The sequence below is a fragment of the Rhipicephalus microplus genome, chromosome X, assembly GCF_043290135.1.
Source record: "Rhipicephalus microplus isolate Deutch F79 chromosome X, USDA_Rmic, whole genome shotgun sequence".
NCBI lineage: Eukaryota > Metazoa > Arthropoda > Arachnida > Ixodida > Ixodidae > Rhipicephalus > Rhipicephalus microplus.
In genome coordinates this window covers 89,562,034-89,580,495 of record NC_134710.1, presented here as the reverse complement: position 1 = coordinate 89,580,495, position 18,462 = coordinate 89,562,034, and the positions used below count along the sequence as shown (strand labels likewise).

The 18,462-nt window shown below is 47.8% G+C and overlaps 2 protein-coding genes across 3 annotated transcripts in view; both read left to right on the top strand.

Moving 5' to 3' along the window:
* The window catches only part of LOC119176739 (cytoplasmic dynein 2 intermediate chain 2), a 176,305-nt gene that overhangs the window by 58,946 nt on the left and 98,897 nt on the right, over window positions 1-18,462 (top strand). The gene's annotated exons all lie outside the window — the stretch shown is intronic.
* LOC142775649 (DNA replication complex GINS protein PSF3-like) overlaps window positions 1,550-18,462 on the top strand; it is a 38,612-nt gene continuing 21,699 nt past the window's right edge. Inside the window, exon 1 of one of the 2 annotated variants that reach the window (XM_075877261.1) lies at window positions 1,550-1,650. The gene's annotated coding sequence lies outside the window, so the exon portion shown is untranslated. The remainder of the gene's footprint in view (window positions 1,651-18,462) is intronic. The other variant, XM_075877262.1, reaches the window with a different exon arrangement.

Here is an 18,462-nt window from a genome sequence, read left to right as displayed (position 1 = left end):
CTACTCTTCTCGAAATTCAGAAAAAGGAGAAAAATACCCTGAATTATAGCTATCTGTCATGCAATGGAATAACAGTTTTTTTTCTTTTCTATTCTACAGGACAAAACAAATTTAAACTGAACGTATCACCGATACCACACATTGTACATTTGTGAAATATTTTTTTCTAGGTTTCGTAAATCTATTTTTTCTCACTACCGCAGAAAACCATAGCGCTGATGGCGACGCGCAGCAGTGGAGGAAGTATTTACTGAAAATGAAAAATTGAGGCAGATTCGTCCCGGTATCCCGCAAAGGTTCAAGGAGTAATCGTTACTTATAACTTTTATAAGTTACGAAGTTTTCCTTTTGGTACTGTTCACAGGTGTAGCATATACCTGCTCAAAATAGCTCTCTTTTGTGTTGCAAGAATGAAATCGGGCGCTAAAACATGTTGGTGGGCGAGTTTGTTTGCAGTCATGAAGTGTGAGTAGGCGCGACGGACAAGGACGTAGGAGAAAAGCGACGCGCTGTGTTCTTGTCGGTTTTCTTCCACGCCCTTGTCTGTCGCGCTTACTCACACGTACTTCATGAATTAAATTGGGCCCACCGTACGCGATGAAGGCACGGCACCTTCACGTCGTTCAAGCTTTCCTAAATGGCGCAACCATAGGCGTAAAGTATGACTTCAAAGGGCTTCTTTAGGGCCTGGTTGGTGCATCTTTCGCCTTGCGTGAATGCACCCGCAGCGTTAGTTTGACGTACCACTGTCCAGTGGACCCGCCGCGGTGGTCTATAGTGACTAAGGTACTCGGCTGCTGGCCCGCAGGTCGCGGGATCGAATCCCGGCTGCGGAGGCTGCATTTTCGATGGAGACTAAAATGCTGTAGGCCCGTGGGCTAAGATTTGGGCGCACGTTAAGGAACCCCATGTGGTCAAAATTCCCGGAGCCTTTCATTAAGGCGTCTCTCATAATCATGTGGTGGTTTTGGGACGTTAAACCCCACATGTCAATCAATCACTGACCAGGGAAAAACGTTACATCGGTCAAACCGGAAGGTGTCTGAATAACCGTTTCGGTTATTCAGACACCCTATATAAAAAAAAAGGAACGAATTCACTTGGTGGATCGATCACGTGAAGTCTTTCGTTTGTGAGGGATTGTTTCGCGAGGCAAATATACTTGGCACAGTCGGCAATGAACAATGTTGCTGAAGGGATATCGCATAATCCTTCCGGCCCTGGTGGTGGTAATTGGTACCACCACAAGTTTCCCTAAGCAGCTCAGGAATCAAACCAAAACACCTCATTGCTGGTGGAGTACTTCTTACACAATCTCCACCGCTATTGACATCAAGATCGGGCCATGTTAGGGGAGCTGGCGGCAAAAAAAGAAGAAAGCGTGACCTAAGTCTTGAAGAAAAAACAATTAGTATTGCACTGTTTCCGTTTTATATGCGTTGTTTTTCTCTTGGTTATCAATATTCAATACTCAAAATCTCTCCCTAATTCACGTAATCAATTCTTGGTCAATACCTCTGAGTGGGTATGATCCATGTGTGAGGCATCATCATCATCATCATCGTCTTGGGTGAAGGTCTCCGGAGTGGGTTGCGCCAAGATGCCGAGGAACCAACCAACCGATGAAGCGAGGTGCGTCAGCTGAGGCGGGTAAGCGCTATTTTCGGGCTGACGCACTGAAGCTGTTTCAACGAGTATTAGCGAGTGCGGAGCCCGGGTGGCCCAGGAGGAAGCGGTTCGATGCCTAAAAAAGTCTCCTACCAGAGGAAAAAAAAAAAAAAAAAAAAAAAACTAGGACTGAAAGGGTCCAGAAGAGTGACTGGGGTGCGTTAGCGAACCCTGTGTCGCTTTTTACTCGAATGAATTTGCATATCTTGACGGGTATACCACTAAATTTGTTATAATTAATTTCTTTTTTTTAATTGGTCGCATCTGCACTTGTGCGTACGCTATGTATGTTTCATGGAATGAACAACTGAAAGTAGCGCTCGTACGTTGTGCATCTTCCTCGTGTATTGCGTCCTTTCTTGTTCTGAGCAACTTTTTTTTTTTTTTGAAACCTCCCAGGCGTAGCCTGGGGGGTTTCATGCCTCTCTTGAAGTTTTTTTCATTTGGCGTGCGTGCGTGTGTGGGTGGAGCGGGGGGGGGGGGGGTGTTTGCGGGTATTTATTTATTTATTTAAAGCTTTATGAATTAATTTCCCTGCCGGGTGAAACTAGGTGCTATGCTATCGATTAATTACTATACGCTTTCCGAAACCACGCGGCTTCGCGGGTTCCACATCGCAGGCATTTTGAATTGACGCTTTCTCTTATTCTCAGCCGCGCATTAATTTACTTATTAGACTGGTGTCACGCGATAGACGAAGTTTTTTTTTCCTCGTCACTATCGTACATCTCTTGTTGAGCGTTTTACGTTTTGCTTTTTTCAGGCCGGAAGAGGGTGTATAGGAGGGTGGGGGCGTACCATATACTGCATCAGGAAATGCCGCGCTTTCGTCTCAGTGCAACAAACAGTTCTGTCGTGGGCGTTTGCTCTGCGCTATAGGTGGGACACCGGTGATATGACTTTGGCACCACTCAGAAACTCTTTTAAGAGTGCGCGTACCTCGGAACAGAGCTGCTCGTTTTTTTTTTTTCCGCGCTCAGACTTCATAGTGAAAGATGCAATGCATTCAATGGCCCCTTCAATTTCTCCCAATCGTCGGGCATATTTTTGCTGCTATAGATATGATTATCGGGCTGCCTTCATTCCGTTCAATTATACGCTGACGCCATAACATGGAAATTTTTCTGGCTGTCATCTTGGCATATGGGCATGCTCCGCCAACTGGAGACGTGTCGGAAAACGGCTGCCTCGAGATTTACAACAGTAATTTAGTAATTCCACTTACTGCAGAGTTTAACAAGTTCATCAATAGCTTATTTTTTGTTCACGACATTGAAAAAACGTCATCGCATTTCGTGTCCTCGTGGCTGCGTAACTGATCTGGAGAGGTATATTTAACTCAATTCTCAGTGGCTAATTTGAAGAAATAATTTTTAAACCATACACCTTTGAACTACTGATATGTTTCCAGAGCCCTCCATATTGAAAATATGCTGCAAGTCACTGGTCGCCGATAAGCTTGCGAAAGTGTGCCATTCGGTCTGAATTTGTGGAGTGCTTCTCGTCACTTTACATGACGGTTCTGAGTCACTGCAACGGCGGGGACCGGTTTTCGCTTCCTACGTTCGGAGTCATGTGTTTATATTACAGGAAAAGGCACGCGTCGTTGCATCGCGAATTCTTGTGACAACGCCCAGAACTTTGCTTCCAGTTTGGAAAACGGAATTCACTTTCCCTTTCCGCGTTTCACGAGCTCTAGCTTACTGTAGGCGCTGCGAAAGAAAGCTTAAAAAAAAAAAACGTGTCAGAGTATTTTCTGTTTGAAGTATAAACTATGCAAAAACAAAAAAAGCGGCACTTGTTTTTGTGATATTCGAGCACTGCACGTTGCGGTAACAAGCATGATTTCGTGCTTCAACTTTATCGTATATATACTTACTGAATATTCCGTCGTACAGGCAATTGTTTTCTTTTTGCATTATTTCTTAATAGCAATATCTGGAGTTTAACGTCTCAAAACCACTGCATTATTTCTTTGTGCTTGTTTGGTGATCTGTACTACGTAATTTTTATTCATTGACGTAACACGCGCTTTAGGTCAATCTGTAGACTCCATTCAAGGTGTGTTTCGCACAGTGGAATCGCCATAGTAGATACGCTATATATAGTAAATTTCTTCCATTGCTTCTTCACCCGCTGTGGTCGCTTAGGTTGTCGCGCGGCTTAAGCCCGATGGCGCGGGTTTGGTTGTTGGCGATGGTGACCACATCTCGACGGAGGCGAAAGGCAAGAACGCCGCGTGCTTAAATTTAGGCACCGCCTTTAATTTCTTGTTACACGCTTGTTTTCCGTTAAGCACCGAAGCGCTACACTTCGTTCAGAGCGACGCTGAATACTCTGACGAGAAGGGCAACGCGCCGGTGGCGTGCTCTCTCTTCTCGTCCGCTAATGCGCTTCCGCTAATGCGAACCCGCAGTTGCAACATGGCGGTCAGCCTTCTTGCGTGTTCTCGGCATGCAGCCGTGTGTGCGCACTAAAGGTATAGGCATCTCGTTCCGGAGTTCGCGGAGAGGGGGACGTCTTCCACTACTTTCTTCATACGCTCACGCCGTGTAGCACGTATATTGGAACCCCACAAACTAATGTTAAGCAACGTCCAAACAGGGCCGTCGCTGAATATAGAAAACAAAGGAAGTCGCCGTTGTTACGGCACACGTGTAATGACTTCAAGTGGACCTCGGGACACGCGGAAAATACGGGAGAATAAAAAAAAAATGTTACGGACAGTTCCTTTAATTGCGAGCAGCAGGAAAAGAAGAGTGAAAAGGCGGCTGCGTGGTGCGCGTCCGGGAAGTGAACCCGGAACAGCGTAGGTCGAATCCTTCCCGATACTTGCGGCAGCGTCTCACCGCTCTCGCGCTGCTGGGGCACGACACTAAACGCTCGCTGCGGACAGCTTTAATTTTCATATGTTTTAGTTTCATTTTTTTTTAGCCAGAACATTTGCGCACAATGTGCAGTGGTCTACGTGTAATATGTTGTGACGTGTGCAGCCCGATGAAGTAACCGCGCGGCTGGTGCGTTTTCGTTTGGGCGCGTGTGTCGGTGACGTTTAGCTTAACGAGCGAAGGGACTGTTATTTGGCGCATTGTGCGACCTGCGGGTGAAAAGGTGTGCGGTGCCACGACCGCTGGATGAAAAAAAGCGTGGGCCGTGCTATGGGAAGAGGTGCAGAAGACAAAAGAAAACGCTAGCTTAAGCGTGCCTGTTAGCCCTCCCGAGCCCAAAGGGCTCCGGTTTGGACCGTTGCCGGAGATTGTCCTTGAGGGAGAGGCTGGAGGGGGCGAAGGATGCGGTCACGCTATATAGAGAACGACATCGAACACAGACTACTGTGACTGCAGTAATGGAAGCAGGCGAAGGAGGAATAAACGGAAAAGCGGTACAGATGCTCGATAGAGCGGCTCTTTCACTGTGCTGATTTGGACGGTCGACGACCTTGAGCTTTTAGTCTTGGCGTAGTGGTACCGGGACACCAGGTCCGCCCTATTTCTGCGCAGCGAGCATAACGAGTAGCGTGAGCCGCGTTTCTTATCGATGCGATGACCCGAGCCGCTCTTGTTTACCGGCGAGAAAGCAGCAGGTGATTAGGGGGCGACGTTCTGTGGGCCTCGTATTTTGCGACGTTTCCTTTTTTCATTTTCCGTTTTGTTCTTATCGTGCGCCGAGTCTAGCGGCCGATTCCCGCGATAACTGTGGCGTCTGAGTCAATGACGCAAGGCGAGAATAACGGAAAATGAAATGGACCGTTCGAAAATGTATTCTTAGTTCTATATACAAGGCAGCCGTGAAACGGGCGGCAGCGCATGTTTGTCACTTAAACGACTGGCTATCGATCAGACGGGCGCTGGACTGACGTCAGAAGGTCCGTGAGGTCCGTCTAGATAAAAGCTGTTTTTCTGCCCGCGTGGTGTTTCCCTGTGGCGAACGTGTAATCGGAGCGAGAGTGGCACGACGTTGTTCGGCAGCACGCATGGATGTTTGCTGTTCTTGCGCCGTGACGAAACGGAGATTGCCGGCAGACTTGTAATGCGCTGCCTTTGTGGGGCGGCGCATTTAAGCCACGCAGACAAACTGGAGACACCCGTCGCGGTGCCCCCGTGAATAGACAGCGTTGTGATGCTGGGCGTAATTTGGGCGAGAACAAACGAAAACGCGGATGTATACCGTATGCCGGGTGTGGTTTATAGAACGCCTGCCCGTAAGCGTTAATTCGTAGTTCCCCTATTTCGCGGCATCAATTGTTCCGTTGCTAAACCGTGGGCCGATTTGCATTGTACGTGAAACGCAGTTACCGAAGTATTGTAGGTCGCGCTGATAGACAATAATTGAAATTAGTCTAGCGATCTTAACGCGGAACAAAGTGTGAAAATACATTTGATTGCGCCACATATGCTGGTCCTATAGCTTCTCCAAATATTCTGAAATAATGGAGCGTCTGCAGAATGTATGCAGATCGATACAATTTTCAGTTCTTGCATTGATACGGCTGCGAGCACAATGTTGAACGAGGTGTTTGTCCGATTACGTTGCCCTGACCAAACGTACAAACGTGGCAAGATAATTAAGTGGGGCTCTGTGAATTAAGGAAATATAAGGCTGGTATATGTGTATATATTTTTTCAAAATGAAATTTGGGGGGAGGTGGGGAGCAGTAAGGGCGAGGGAGCTTGATACAGAAAAAAAAAAGAAAGTCTCAGACATTATTATGCTTGTATATATCACTGTTGCACAAAATTTCTCCGTCGCGCGGGTCGCCGTGCGAGGGCCGTGCTTCGCAATCTTGATAGCAATCTATTAGTTCAGGTCAAGGCCTTAGCACAACGCCTGATCGCGTGAGCGCCGTCTTGTATACATGCCAGCATTCAAACTGGTTTGGTTTTTTTTTTTTAATTCTCAGCGTCTCCTGAAACGACAGTGCAGCGGCGGAGTCGGTTGTCTTCCGCTGGACGATAGTAACCGCGGTAACAGCGTTGAATCGCAGACAACAAAACTATGTCGCAGAGCTGTGTTTGTCTAGACGGGACCATATAAACGGCCTTGCGGACAAGGACGGAAACGTATGTTGGCAGTGCTCGGTGCTCGTGGCTTTAAACTGCAGCCGCTGTGTTAAAATTTCCGCTCGCCTCTAGGGGGTTCGAGCATCGTTGCGGACTCCGCATTTCAGGCTGGCAAGCTGTGATAAACTCTGTTATTTAGTACTAAATTGTATTAGAGACATGCGTGTATACACGTATACACATGCAACAAGGAAGTCAGGACACCACAAACACCTGTCCTGACTTCCGTCTTGGGTTCGTGTTTGCACGCCCCGTTTTTTTTTTTTTTTTAGAATCACTACGAACCAACAGCTCCGCTTTCTGCAATTCCTAGTGATGAAATCCCAGTTTCGTATGTGAAGAGAAATCATGGAGATTCTGGCTGCTTCAGCCTTAAGTAATAATGGTTGTCGGCGTTATAAACTTGTTTAATGGCTGTCTACGTCATAACCGAGTACTACCAACTCGGTATTTTCGGTCACATGATTCGATTGTAGGCTTCACTGGACCGGTAGTCACCGAGCTTATCTAATTTGGAGAAAAACAGAATCGTGACACGAGCTGAAAGGATGCAAGCAATGCGGTTCAACTTGAGCGTCATGTTGCACCAGAAGCATAGAACACATTATGGTCTACTTAGCGCATTTTATCATCAAGCGATAAGGTGTGTGGAATGCCTTGCGTATTTTACGATTACGTCCTATACCTTATTTGGTGACTGATAACGATGTTAAGAACACAGTAAAAATGCATATTTTTTTTTCGCTCGAGACACCATTGCTGTCAAGGTTTTAGTTGGGGCATTTTTGTAGCTAAACATGGACCCCAGCAAAAAGTTAGCAGTACCTATTTGCATATATAATGAGCACAAGTACGCATTCGCACAAATATGAAGGCTGAAGGCATACTGAAGCTATGAATATACGTCAGTTTTGTTGTGTAACACTTTCATCGGTAATTAGACATGACAGACGTAAACGTAGATGAATAAGTTGTCGCTGTCATTTTGCTTAGTACGCAACTTCCTATTTGTCCTCTTCAAATCAGAAGACCGTCTGCGTACATAACTGCATTTCAAGGCATTTCCAATTAGAAAATTCGGCGTTGCGAGCGTGTGGAAAAAAAAACGATTTTTTTGGTAAATGACGTGGTAACGACTGGACTTTCACATAGGTGGGAAAAGTAGCCTAAAATTTATTGAAGTAAAAACAGATTTTATCGTCCGAAAGACAGGTGAAGCTGTAAAGTGACGTCATGGGCCCACGTGTTTAGGCTGTGTTTTAAGTGTTTGTGACAGCTCGTGGTGTTCAACAGATACTTTACGTACTTGGTGTACATCCATGCCGATTTTTGTGTTTTAGCCATTGCCCTTTGTGCCCGCATGCATATTGTGGACGATTAGTTTACGTAGTCGCTTGCGAGACAGTTGTATAGAAACTAACGAAAGAAAACGAAACAACCGAAAGGCGGCACGCCTATATTTGGGCACTGGTGGACGTAGTATCGCACGTTCTGGCGTTCGGAATATGTACTGTACATGGATAGAGTTTTACACTCTCAGACACCCCCTATTTATGACGGTCAGAGTTAATTATATGTTAGAGCGTCCTGTATAAGCTGCTGTTCGCAGCTGTTTCGCCGCAGGTCTATGGTAATGTTTCGTTAAAGGCTGTTCACAATTTTTACTGTTTGAGCATACTTGATTTAGACAATCTTTATGCGTCGATTTTACTCTCGTTCTTTAGTGTCTTGTGCTTAAGAGATTTTGTCTTATGGTTGGTGTAATAAATTTTGAGAAAATATGTGGAGCCGTCATACTTTGTTTCTATATTTATTGAGGATAAAATACCGGTACATACATAGCCGATTGAAGCAGCTTGGCATTCCTTAAAGCTATTAAATTGTTGGTGTTGAATAAATTGCTACGCCTCCTGATATGAGAAAGTTGCTGTGTCAAAAGCTTCTTCCTTCTCCGGCTTCAAGATTCAAATTCCCGGTCTGGGCACGAATCAACTTTTAAAGTAAAATATTTTGAGTCTGCTGATGTCAGGCGAAACGCAGAGTTCCGTGCATCTCAGGATATGAGCAATCGTCTCTTTCGCCGTCCGCCCCCTTGATTTTCCCTGCTGATCGAGCATGGGACAGCTGTGAATCTTGCCACTGTGTGCTGTCATTATCGCTGGACGTCGCTGTTAGCTGTGATGTCGTCGAGATATTTTAGTTGTTTTCCCCTACTGCCTCATTGTTTGCGCCTGCTCTCTGTGTCATTTTTAAGGCTGATCATCATTATTTTCATATCATATGCGTTTCCTTTGTGTCACCGACGCGTATTTTTATTTACTAAAGAGTGCATGCAGTGGCGGAACTTCCGGTCGCACTCACATGCGGGAGTCACGTGACCTGAGCGGGAGCGTGACGTGTGGCGTCATTGGTGTAGCGGCACGTCGCTGTCGACTTTTGTTCTGGCAGCAGTGATGCTGTGAAATAGTGAGAACCGCGGAGCGGCACTGTGTAGGTTACTGGCCCTGGGAGGGTGAACAACTGCCACTGGCAAAATAGCGATACTCGTGCGACGCCAGGCAGAACGTTTCCCTTCGCTCAAATTCTGGCCGTGGTATGTGACGTCACGAGTGTCGTTTCTGCTCAGATCACGTGACTCTACATGTAACGACGACCGAAAGTTTTGGTACTGAGCGTTCTCAATGTACGGAAGCAGCCGTCACTTAACGCTTTTTGCGATTGCGTGACAATGAAGAGTATCATGTCGACACACCGCCGTATTGACGAAAACAGCTTTGCTGTGATACATATAATGTTATTATCGCCCACGATGCGACATTGCTTCTTTCGTTTCCGGAATAAGCGAACAGGCGCAACTATACAGCAACCAGATTGCCACGAAGTTTCTACTAGTGCAGTAAGACGGCTACGTGGACGAGTTGCTATCGGTTCATATTTCAATTTAACAGCGCACAACAAAACTAGCAGACTCAGAGATCAAGGAACGACGCACAGTTGCGAGTCAGCGCTTCTCGTGTGCGTCGTTCCTTCATCTATCAGTCTGTTCGTTTTGTTGTATTATATTGGTGGTTATAGGCAGTAAAATGTTTGTAATGGAGTCTCCGACGTAGCAACTGCACGGTGATGTCTGTACTGACTGCGAAGGCCGTAAACTTTTAGCGTGGAAGGTAGTCATCGTCTTGGTGTGCGCAATGGACACAATGTGTAAGGGAAGTTTGCGACCCGGGTTTTCACAGAATAGGACATGCCGTGAAGTGGCAGCTGTTGTGCCTCGCCCAAGTTCCACGTGGTCTTCGCGGCCTGCTGGCACCTGGCAGCTGTTGATGAGTCAACCCTGCACCGGGACGGCGACGGACGCGGACAATCGGGAAAAACCACGTCGCCGGCTCCTCTTGACACAAAAGTCGTTGGCCAAGCTTTTGTCAGCCGCCGAGAGCGACACTCCGAAGCAGCGTCGACCCAGCAGCTGTACGGGGTATTCTGCCTTGCTTGAGTCAACCTGGCTGCATCAGGGAGCGACTTTGCGCATGGGATTCCACGTCATCTCACTGTGGTGCCACGCTGGCGCGTGGGGTCTCCCTCACCAAACAGCGAACTGGGCATGCCTTGCCCCCTTTCCTAGGTTCAGAGGGAGGCGGTGTTTGGCTTTCCCTCTTCGGGGACGGAGAGGAAGACGACGATCTCATTGGAGTATCCTGCGCATAAATTTTCTTTGCAAGGGATCTTGGGAAGGCGGACGATGTATAAAAACGCTAGCGCAGAGGCGCTCGTGGGTGATTCTCTTTTCACGTTGTACCACGCTACCATGTAAATACTGTATATAAACATTTTTTTTCTCCTTCTCCGGCTTCTCTACTCGTCCTCTCCGGGGACTCGGATGGCCCGAGTCCGCACCACGCTACCCAAAGGCGCAACAGTGGTGGCAGCGGTGGGATTCGCCTGCGTCGGCTGCATCGAAGTGGTGAGTGCCGCGTGTTTGCTCTTCTTTTCGCCAGACTCGTTAGCGCAGATGGTCGGTAACGTGGTAGGGTGATTTTGGTAAATTTTGATTCGCAGACCAAGAATTGGGTGGCTCGTGGGCAAAATTACCTTAGAAGAGAAACGGTGTGCATATCTAAGATGGAGAAGTTTAAGGTCCAAGAACTCCTCGAAATTTGTCAGGAGCTGAATATTTCGGTCGGCTCGGTTAAAAGAAAACAACAAATTTTGGAGCACTTGGGAAAAGAGGAAGTGAGTTTAGAAGAGGCCATTGAGGCCAGAGAAACCATTTTGGCAAAGAAAGAGGAGCGTGAGCGCTTAGCCCGTGAACAGAGAGAGGAGGAAATAAGGAGGGATCGCGAGGATAAAGAACATGAAATCCGTCTGAAAGAACTGGAGCTTCGTATGTCCGTGGGAAATCGAAATTCAGGGGGTGGAGAATCAAAGATAAAGGATCTAATCCACACCTTCAAGGCGGGTGACGACATTGCATTATACCTCGTGCATTTTGAGCGAGCATGCGAAAATGCAGGGTTTAGTAGGGAGACTTGGCCACAAAAACTGATATGCGTACTACCAGGCGAAGTGTCCGATGTTATCGCAAGAATGAATAAAGAGGACTCCGAGGTGTATGACAGGGTAAAGGCTGCATTGCTACGAAAATGTCGCCTATCGACAGAGGCTTTCCGCCTGCGGTTCAGGCACTCTAAGAGGGGCAACGAATCTCATTCAGACTATGCCTACCAAATTAGAGCCAACTTTGAAGAATGGCTCAAAAGCGCGCAAGTCTATGGCAACCATGACAAGGTCATTGAGTTGATGGTACTTGAGCAGTTTTACCGGGGAATTCCCGAGGAGGTAAGGCTTTGGGTGCAGGATAGGATGAAAGACGTAGACATGAACAGGGCAGCAGAACTCGCCGAAGATTACTGCTCACGCCGTAGTCTCCGCAGTACACCACGAACTTCGGAAAAAAATGAAAAGGTAGAAAGCTGGTCGGGAAACCAGGGACGCAAGAGGTTTGCAAGAAATAACTGGAAACCCGAGAATTCCAAGTTATTAGACAGTCAGCAGGGAAAGGACAGTGAGGGGACTAAGGCGGCACCTTCATCAGGTTCAAAGGCGCCAGGTGACATAGCGCATGCGTTAGAAGCGCGGAAGCCAGTTGTTTGCTACAGCTGCGGAGAAAAGGGCCACATGGCCAGGAGCTGTAAGAGGCACATGGCATTTGCCACAATTCAGGAGTCAGAGGATAGCTTAAAGCTGTTGAAGCCTTACATGAGGACACTCTCAGTGAACGGCCGAATGTGTAGGGTATTGAGGGACTCGGCGGCCACAATGGATGTAGCGCATCCAAGTTGCGTATCTTCCGAAGACTATATAGGAGAGTGTGCCTGGATTCGGCAAGTGGCAGAAAAGCAAAGCGTCTGCCTACCGATAGCGAGGGTTGTAATCGAGGGCCCTTTCGGCCAATTGTGTACGGAAGCAGCAATTTCAGCCAACCTTCCGGAGCACTTCCCTTACCTATTTTCAAATAAGTCTGAGGAAATGTTAAAAACACGTGGAGAATCATTTGCCACCGAAATAGCTTGCATGGCCCTTACCCGTTCGAAGGCGCGCGAGCTGACGCAACAGCTGAGCAGCTCACCCTCTGGGGAACAGACGTCCGAGGGCAGTGTAGGAAAACCTGAGGTAGTTGCGACGGAAAATGAGTCTGCCATGCGAGTTGTCGAGACGGAAACTGGGGCTATGGTCGGCAACAGCGAGGAAATATCTCTAACGCCCGAAAACGAGGACTTGGTGACAGGCTCGGTGTTAACACCCGCGTCCACCAGTTGGTGTCAGCTAGCCAGAACCGACCGTGCAACGCTAGTGGTCGATCAAAAGGCGGATCTCGCACTCTCTATGCTGCTAGATGCCATACATAAGGAAGGTAACTCTAGAAAGAACGTTTCGTTCTACACCCAAAACGAGGTGTTGCATCGCAGGTATGAGAACGCTAAAGGGCGGGTCTACAACCAAGTGGTAGTTCCACTAAAATACCGGCGGAACATTCTCGACCTGGCCCACAGCAACGCCTGGGCGGGCCACTTAGGTATAAAGAAAACGAAAGCTAAGCTGGCTCAGGAGTTCTACTGGCCCGGGTGCTGGAAGGATGTAGAGATGTTTGTCCGTGAATGCGACACTTGTCAGCGGATAGGAAAATCAACAGACAAATGGAAGGCACCAATGAAACTAGTGCCAATAATCACAGAACCCTTCCGTCGGCTCGTGATTGACATCGTGGGGCCTCTGCCTCCATCTAAATCAGGATATCGGTACGTCCTGACCGCGCTGTGCGTTGCCACCAAGTTCCCGGAGGCAATCGCACTGAAAGAGTTGAGTTCAGTATGCGTGGTGGACGCATTGTTGTCTATTTTTTCTCGGGTGGGTTTTCCCTCGGAGATACAGTGTGACAACGGAAGTGTGTTCACAAGCTGCCTTACGACTACATTCCTAGAACGCTGCGGGATAAAAATCGCGCATAGCTCTATTCACCATCCACAGTCGAACCCTGTGGAACGCATGCACTCGGTCATGAAACGCGTTTTGCGAGCTTTGTGCTTTGAGCATAAAAGTGACTGGGAGGGGTGTATACCAGCTGCGATGTTTTCTCTGAGGTCGGCCCCACACGAGAGTACGGGTTTTAGTCCGGCTGAACTTGTCTACGGCAGGAACTTGAGAGGTCCGCTGCACTTGATACGAGAGTCATGGACTGGATATGGGGAGGACCCTAATGTGGTTTCCTATGTACTGGATTTATTGGGGCGACTGGGGACTACACGCGAAGTGGTGGAGAGCAACATGCGCGCAGCACAGGCGCTTTCCAAGGCCCGTTACGATAAGTCAGCTCGAAAGCGAGTCTTTAGAGTGGGCGATGAGGTGATGCTGTTGTGCCCTTCAAGAAAAAACAAGCTGGACGTACAATGGGAGGGACCAGCGACAGTGATGTCAGTGCTTTCAGACACCAACTACGAGGTAAAGTGGGGCCGGAAATGCCCCAAAGTGTATCACAGTAACCTAATGAAACCCTACATGCGACGAAAAGCAGTAGTAAACCTTGCACTCAATGTTCCTGAGGACGAGGGCGCGGAAATCCTTTGTCTTTCCGATGGCACGGTCAGCAGCACATTGTCAGATAGGGTAGACACAGGGAACACCCTAAGTAAGGCTCAAGAGGAAGATTTAGAGCTTTTAGTACAGGAATTCGCTACCGTTTTCTCCGAGAAGCCAGGCAAAACGGATGTGATTAAGCACGACATTGAGCTGACGGTTAACAAGCCGATCAGCTGTAAGCCGTATCGGGTGTCACCTAGACAGAGAGAGATACTAGAGGCCGAAATTCGCCGCATGATCGACCTAGGTGTTATCATCGAAGCAGACAGTGATTTCACCTCGCCTTTGATTTTGGTTGAGATTCCGGGCCGTGATCCAAGGCCATGCGTGGACTATCGCCGCCTGAACTCTGTAACAATCGACCAGACTTACCCTATTCCTAACATTGAAGAGAGGGTAGAGACAGTGTCTAAGGCGAAATACATTTCTACGCTAGACCTTGTTAGGGGGTATTGGCAGGTCCCTTTGACAGAGCGCGCGAGTCGATACGCTGCTTTTATCTCACCCCTGGGCACTTTTCGTCCTTTGATGATGAGCTTTGGGCTCAAGAACGCGCCGTATTGTTTCAGCCGCCTGATGGATAAGGTTCTCCACGGGCTCGAGAAATTTGCGCTGCCTTACCTAGACGATGTGGCGATATTTTCGGACAAATGGGAAGACCATGTTGAACACCTTCGGATGGTTTTGGAACGGATCAAAAATGCAGGTCTTACGGTAAAGAGAGAGAAATGTCATTTGGGCTGTGCTGAAGTAAGCTATTTAGGGCACATTGTAGGAAATGGGCGTCGTCGTCCGTCCGAACTCAAGGTAGCCGCGGTGGTCGGTTATCGTCGTCCCAGCACTAAGACCGAGATGAGAGCATTCCTCGGCCTCACAGGTTACTATCAGCATTACGTCCCGAATTACTCCGAGATTGCCAGCCCTTTGACAGATAGTTTACGCAAGACCGAACCTGTGAACATTCAATGGGACTCTAAAAAGGAAGACGCTTTTCAGAAGCTGAAGCACGCATTGAGTGAGAAACCCGTCTTGAGGGCACCGGATTTTGCAAAACCTTTCACTATTCAGTGTGATGCAAGCGAACGCGGTTTAGGAGCAGTGCTATGTCAGACGGACCAGAGTGGAGAGGAGCGGCCGGTTTTGTATTTGAGTCGCAAATTGAGCAGCAGGGAAGAGGCTTATAGCACTTCGGAAAAAGAATGTGCTTGCATTGTTTGGGCCGTACAAAAACTAGGCTGCTATGTTGCTGGCTCTAAGTTTATTATAGAAACTGATCACTCTCCACTAACCTGGTTACACCAAATGTCACCTAAGAATGGTCGTTTGCTCAGATGGAGCATAGCACTGCAGCAGCACAATTTCGAGGTGCGCTACAAGAGAGGTGGCCTTCATACAAATGCAGACGCCCTAAGTCGAGCGTTTTGACTCGTCAAAAGACGCGGAAGGTTTGTTTGATTTTTTTGTTTACCTTTACCTAGTTAATGTGTACTTTTTTTTTTTTCAATGTGTTACAGTGAGGGCATAGAGAAATTTTTTACTGACTCCCTCGTTGTCCCGAGCTCTACAGTTTGCTTGTTTAGCTTGATTATAATGTTATCTCGATTCCAAATGAAATTACGTATGAAAGAGTTACTGGACACTTGTCCCGATTGGTATGCACATTGTTTCCTTGAGCTTAAGTTATTAAGATAAGATGTTTGCTTTGTAAAATCTGAGGCCTGGCGATGAGAGTGGCGTGCACGCGGTGCTTGTCGCATTGTGTGTGGCTGACAAAGGTCGTTTCTTGGAGCTTGTCACCCACTTTTCACCGAAGCGGGGCGCAGAGGCCAGCTCTTGGAGCATTCCAGTTTGACCAGGCCCTTCGAGAAGGCAAGAGCCTTGCCGGAACGTCGCCGACATCGACCCGGCCGAGCTGCATGGAACAACTCGACCTCCCGATGTATCATCTGGCGGCGGGGGTGCTGTTGTGCCTCGCCCAAGTTCCACGTGGTCTTCGCGGCCTGCTGGCACCTGGCAGCTGTTGATGAGTCAACCCTGCACCGGGACGGCGACGGACGCGGACAATCGGGAAAAACCACGTCGCCGGCTCCTCTTGACACAAAAGTCGTTGGCCAAGCTTTTGTCAGCCGCCGAGAGCGACACTCCGAAGCAGCGTCGACCCAGCAGCTGTACGGGGTATTCTGCCTTGCTTGAGTCAACCTGGCTGCATCAGGGAGCGACTTTGCGCATGGGATTCCACGTCATCTCACTGTGGTGCCACGCTGGCGCGTGGGGTCTCCCTCACCAAACAGCGAACTGGGCATGCCTTGCCCCCTTTCCTAGGTTCAGAGGGAGGCGGTGTTTGGCTTTCCCTCTTCGGGGACGGAGAGGAAGACGACGATCTCATTGGAGTATCCTGCGCATAAATTTTCTTTGCAAGGGATCTTGGGAAGGCGGACGATGTATAAAAACGCTAGCGCAGAGGCGCTCGTGGGTGATTCTCTTTTCACGTTGTACCACGCTACCATGTAAATACTGTATATAAACATTTTTTTTCTCCTTCTCCGGCTTCTCTACTCGTCCTCTCCGGGGACTCGGATGGCCCGAGTCCGCACCACGCTACCCAAAGGCGCAACACAGCATCACCCTCAGCCTGTTCTGCCCCACTTTTAGACGAAGGCCTGTGCCAACGGTCTTGGAACTGTCCTGTCCCGCACGAACAGATTCCATTTTATGCCTCCCGATTTCTTGACTCGATCACTCCACCCAAATCTTTGCATCGATTGGTATCTATTCTGTCGCTCTAACTGAGCATCTCTAATTGTCCTATGCATTATACGCGACCCGCCTAGGTAATTTTTTTTCTCTTAATATCAACAATGATATTGGCTGCTTCTATTTGCTCGCTGATGCACTCTGATGTCTTCCTATGCCTGTGAATGATATGCTTATCATTCTCGGTTACATCTCATGCTGCTTGGTCTTTAACTTCATCTCAAGTTCTTTGTTTTCCGCTAAGTGTCTGCTCCGTGTATTAATACTAGCAAAATTTCATGACTGTAGTAGAGTTTCCGCTTTAGGAACGTAAGCACATTAGCGGTCATGATTTGGGAATGTCTGCTGTACGCGTTGCAGTCCTTGCTTTATTCTTCGCAGAATTTCATTAGCATAAGTTGGCTCCTCTTTTTGTTATCGACCCGGTTATGCATACTCTTGTAAAGATACTAAAATCAAGTGGCCAGTCGGGAACTCTTGTTCACTTGCCAGCCTTTTGAGCGTTATTTTTGTACTTTGCATGCGTCTCTCTAACACTACTTAGATGTATTGTCAGCATAAAGGCCGTTTCACATGACACAAAAAGTAGCGATTTTCTGGCTGCTAATTCGCTCGCAGCGAAAAAAAAAAAAAAAGCAGTTCGCTCCCGCCGCAGCAGTTCGCGGCGAGCTTCCATGTTAAAAATTTCGCTCTGATCGCAGCGGCGGGAGCGATTTTTGGTGAGGACCCGTCAAAATAGGGCTGGTCCGGCCAAGCCGTCGAAATAGAGTCGACGTGTTTGTTTTGGTAATGGCCGATGCTGTGCATTTTAAAATTAATTCTGGCTGGAAAGTGTTTTTACATGACGAAATAAATGGGCCCTTCGTTACCGTTCACGGTAACTTCACGATATCATGGTGCACATATTATTACATAACATTCGTGTCTGTCTCAATGAGCGGTGGCAAGAACTCGCCACTCCAGTCGCAGCGCGAAAATCGTGGACCGTTCGCGGTCCGTGTGAAACGAAACCGCCATTAGCGGCGGTTGCGAGCAGAGCTATTGAAGCGAACGGAACGATTTTTTTCGCTGCAATCGCGGCATGTGAAACAGCCTTAACATAGTTAGTAGCTGCACTTTTTTTTTCCAATATATGTAGGGACAAGGCTAAAAAAAAAAGATCGGTTGAACTAATTGAAAAAGTGGCCGCCGAAGCGTAAATTTCGAATTCCAGTCTAAGTGGTTGGGGCGCAACGGCCACCATTCCGCTTTGGGCGGGCGCTTCTCGAATGCAAATTGAGCGAAAGCGCGCCTACTTCGCGGAACGTCACGTTCGTCGCCGCGTTGTATGCGAAAGGCGTGCGGCGAACTACACGCTTTCCATATTCTATATCTTGGCCTTTTCCGAACATTAGAGGGCGTTCGTATGCGCAATCATTTAACGCTCGGTTGCAACACGGCTGCCTGCTTACTTTTCAAAAGCTGTCGAGAATGGCGACCGTTGATCGTTCGCGGTTCACGTCACGTGCCACGTGGTGTTTTAATTTCATTAATATTTAATGGTGTTCCAGAGAAGGCGGATTGGCTGTATACGAAACGGCTCAGCTAAAGTTAGCCAAGTTCAAAGAATAAAGAACCAAAACGGAGTGCAGTATGCAGTTATAAGTCCTTACGGTGTTTGGTCATCGGTTTTCGATAGCCACGAGCATTATATATTTTTTTCCTCGCTGCAGAACTTACAGAAAAGAGTAGCCGAAGTAGTATGAACGTCAACATCTCAGAAAGACAGTTATAACAGCACAAAACTATAGTTGTCTAGTTAATGAGTAAAAAAGTAATAAGAAATAAACTAGCAACAATATGACTA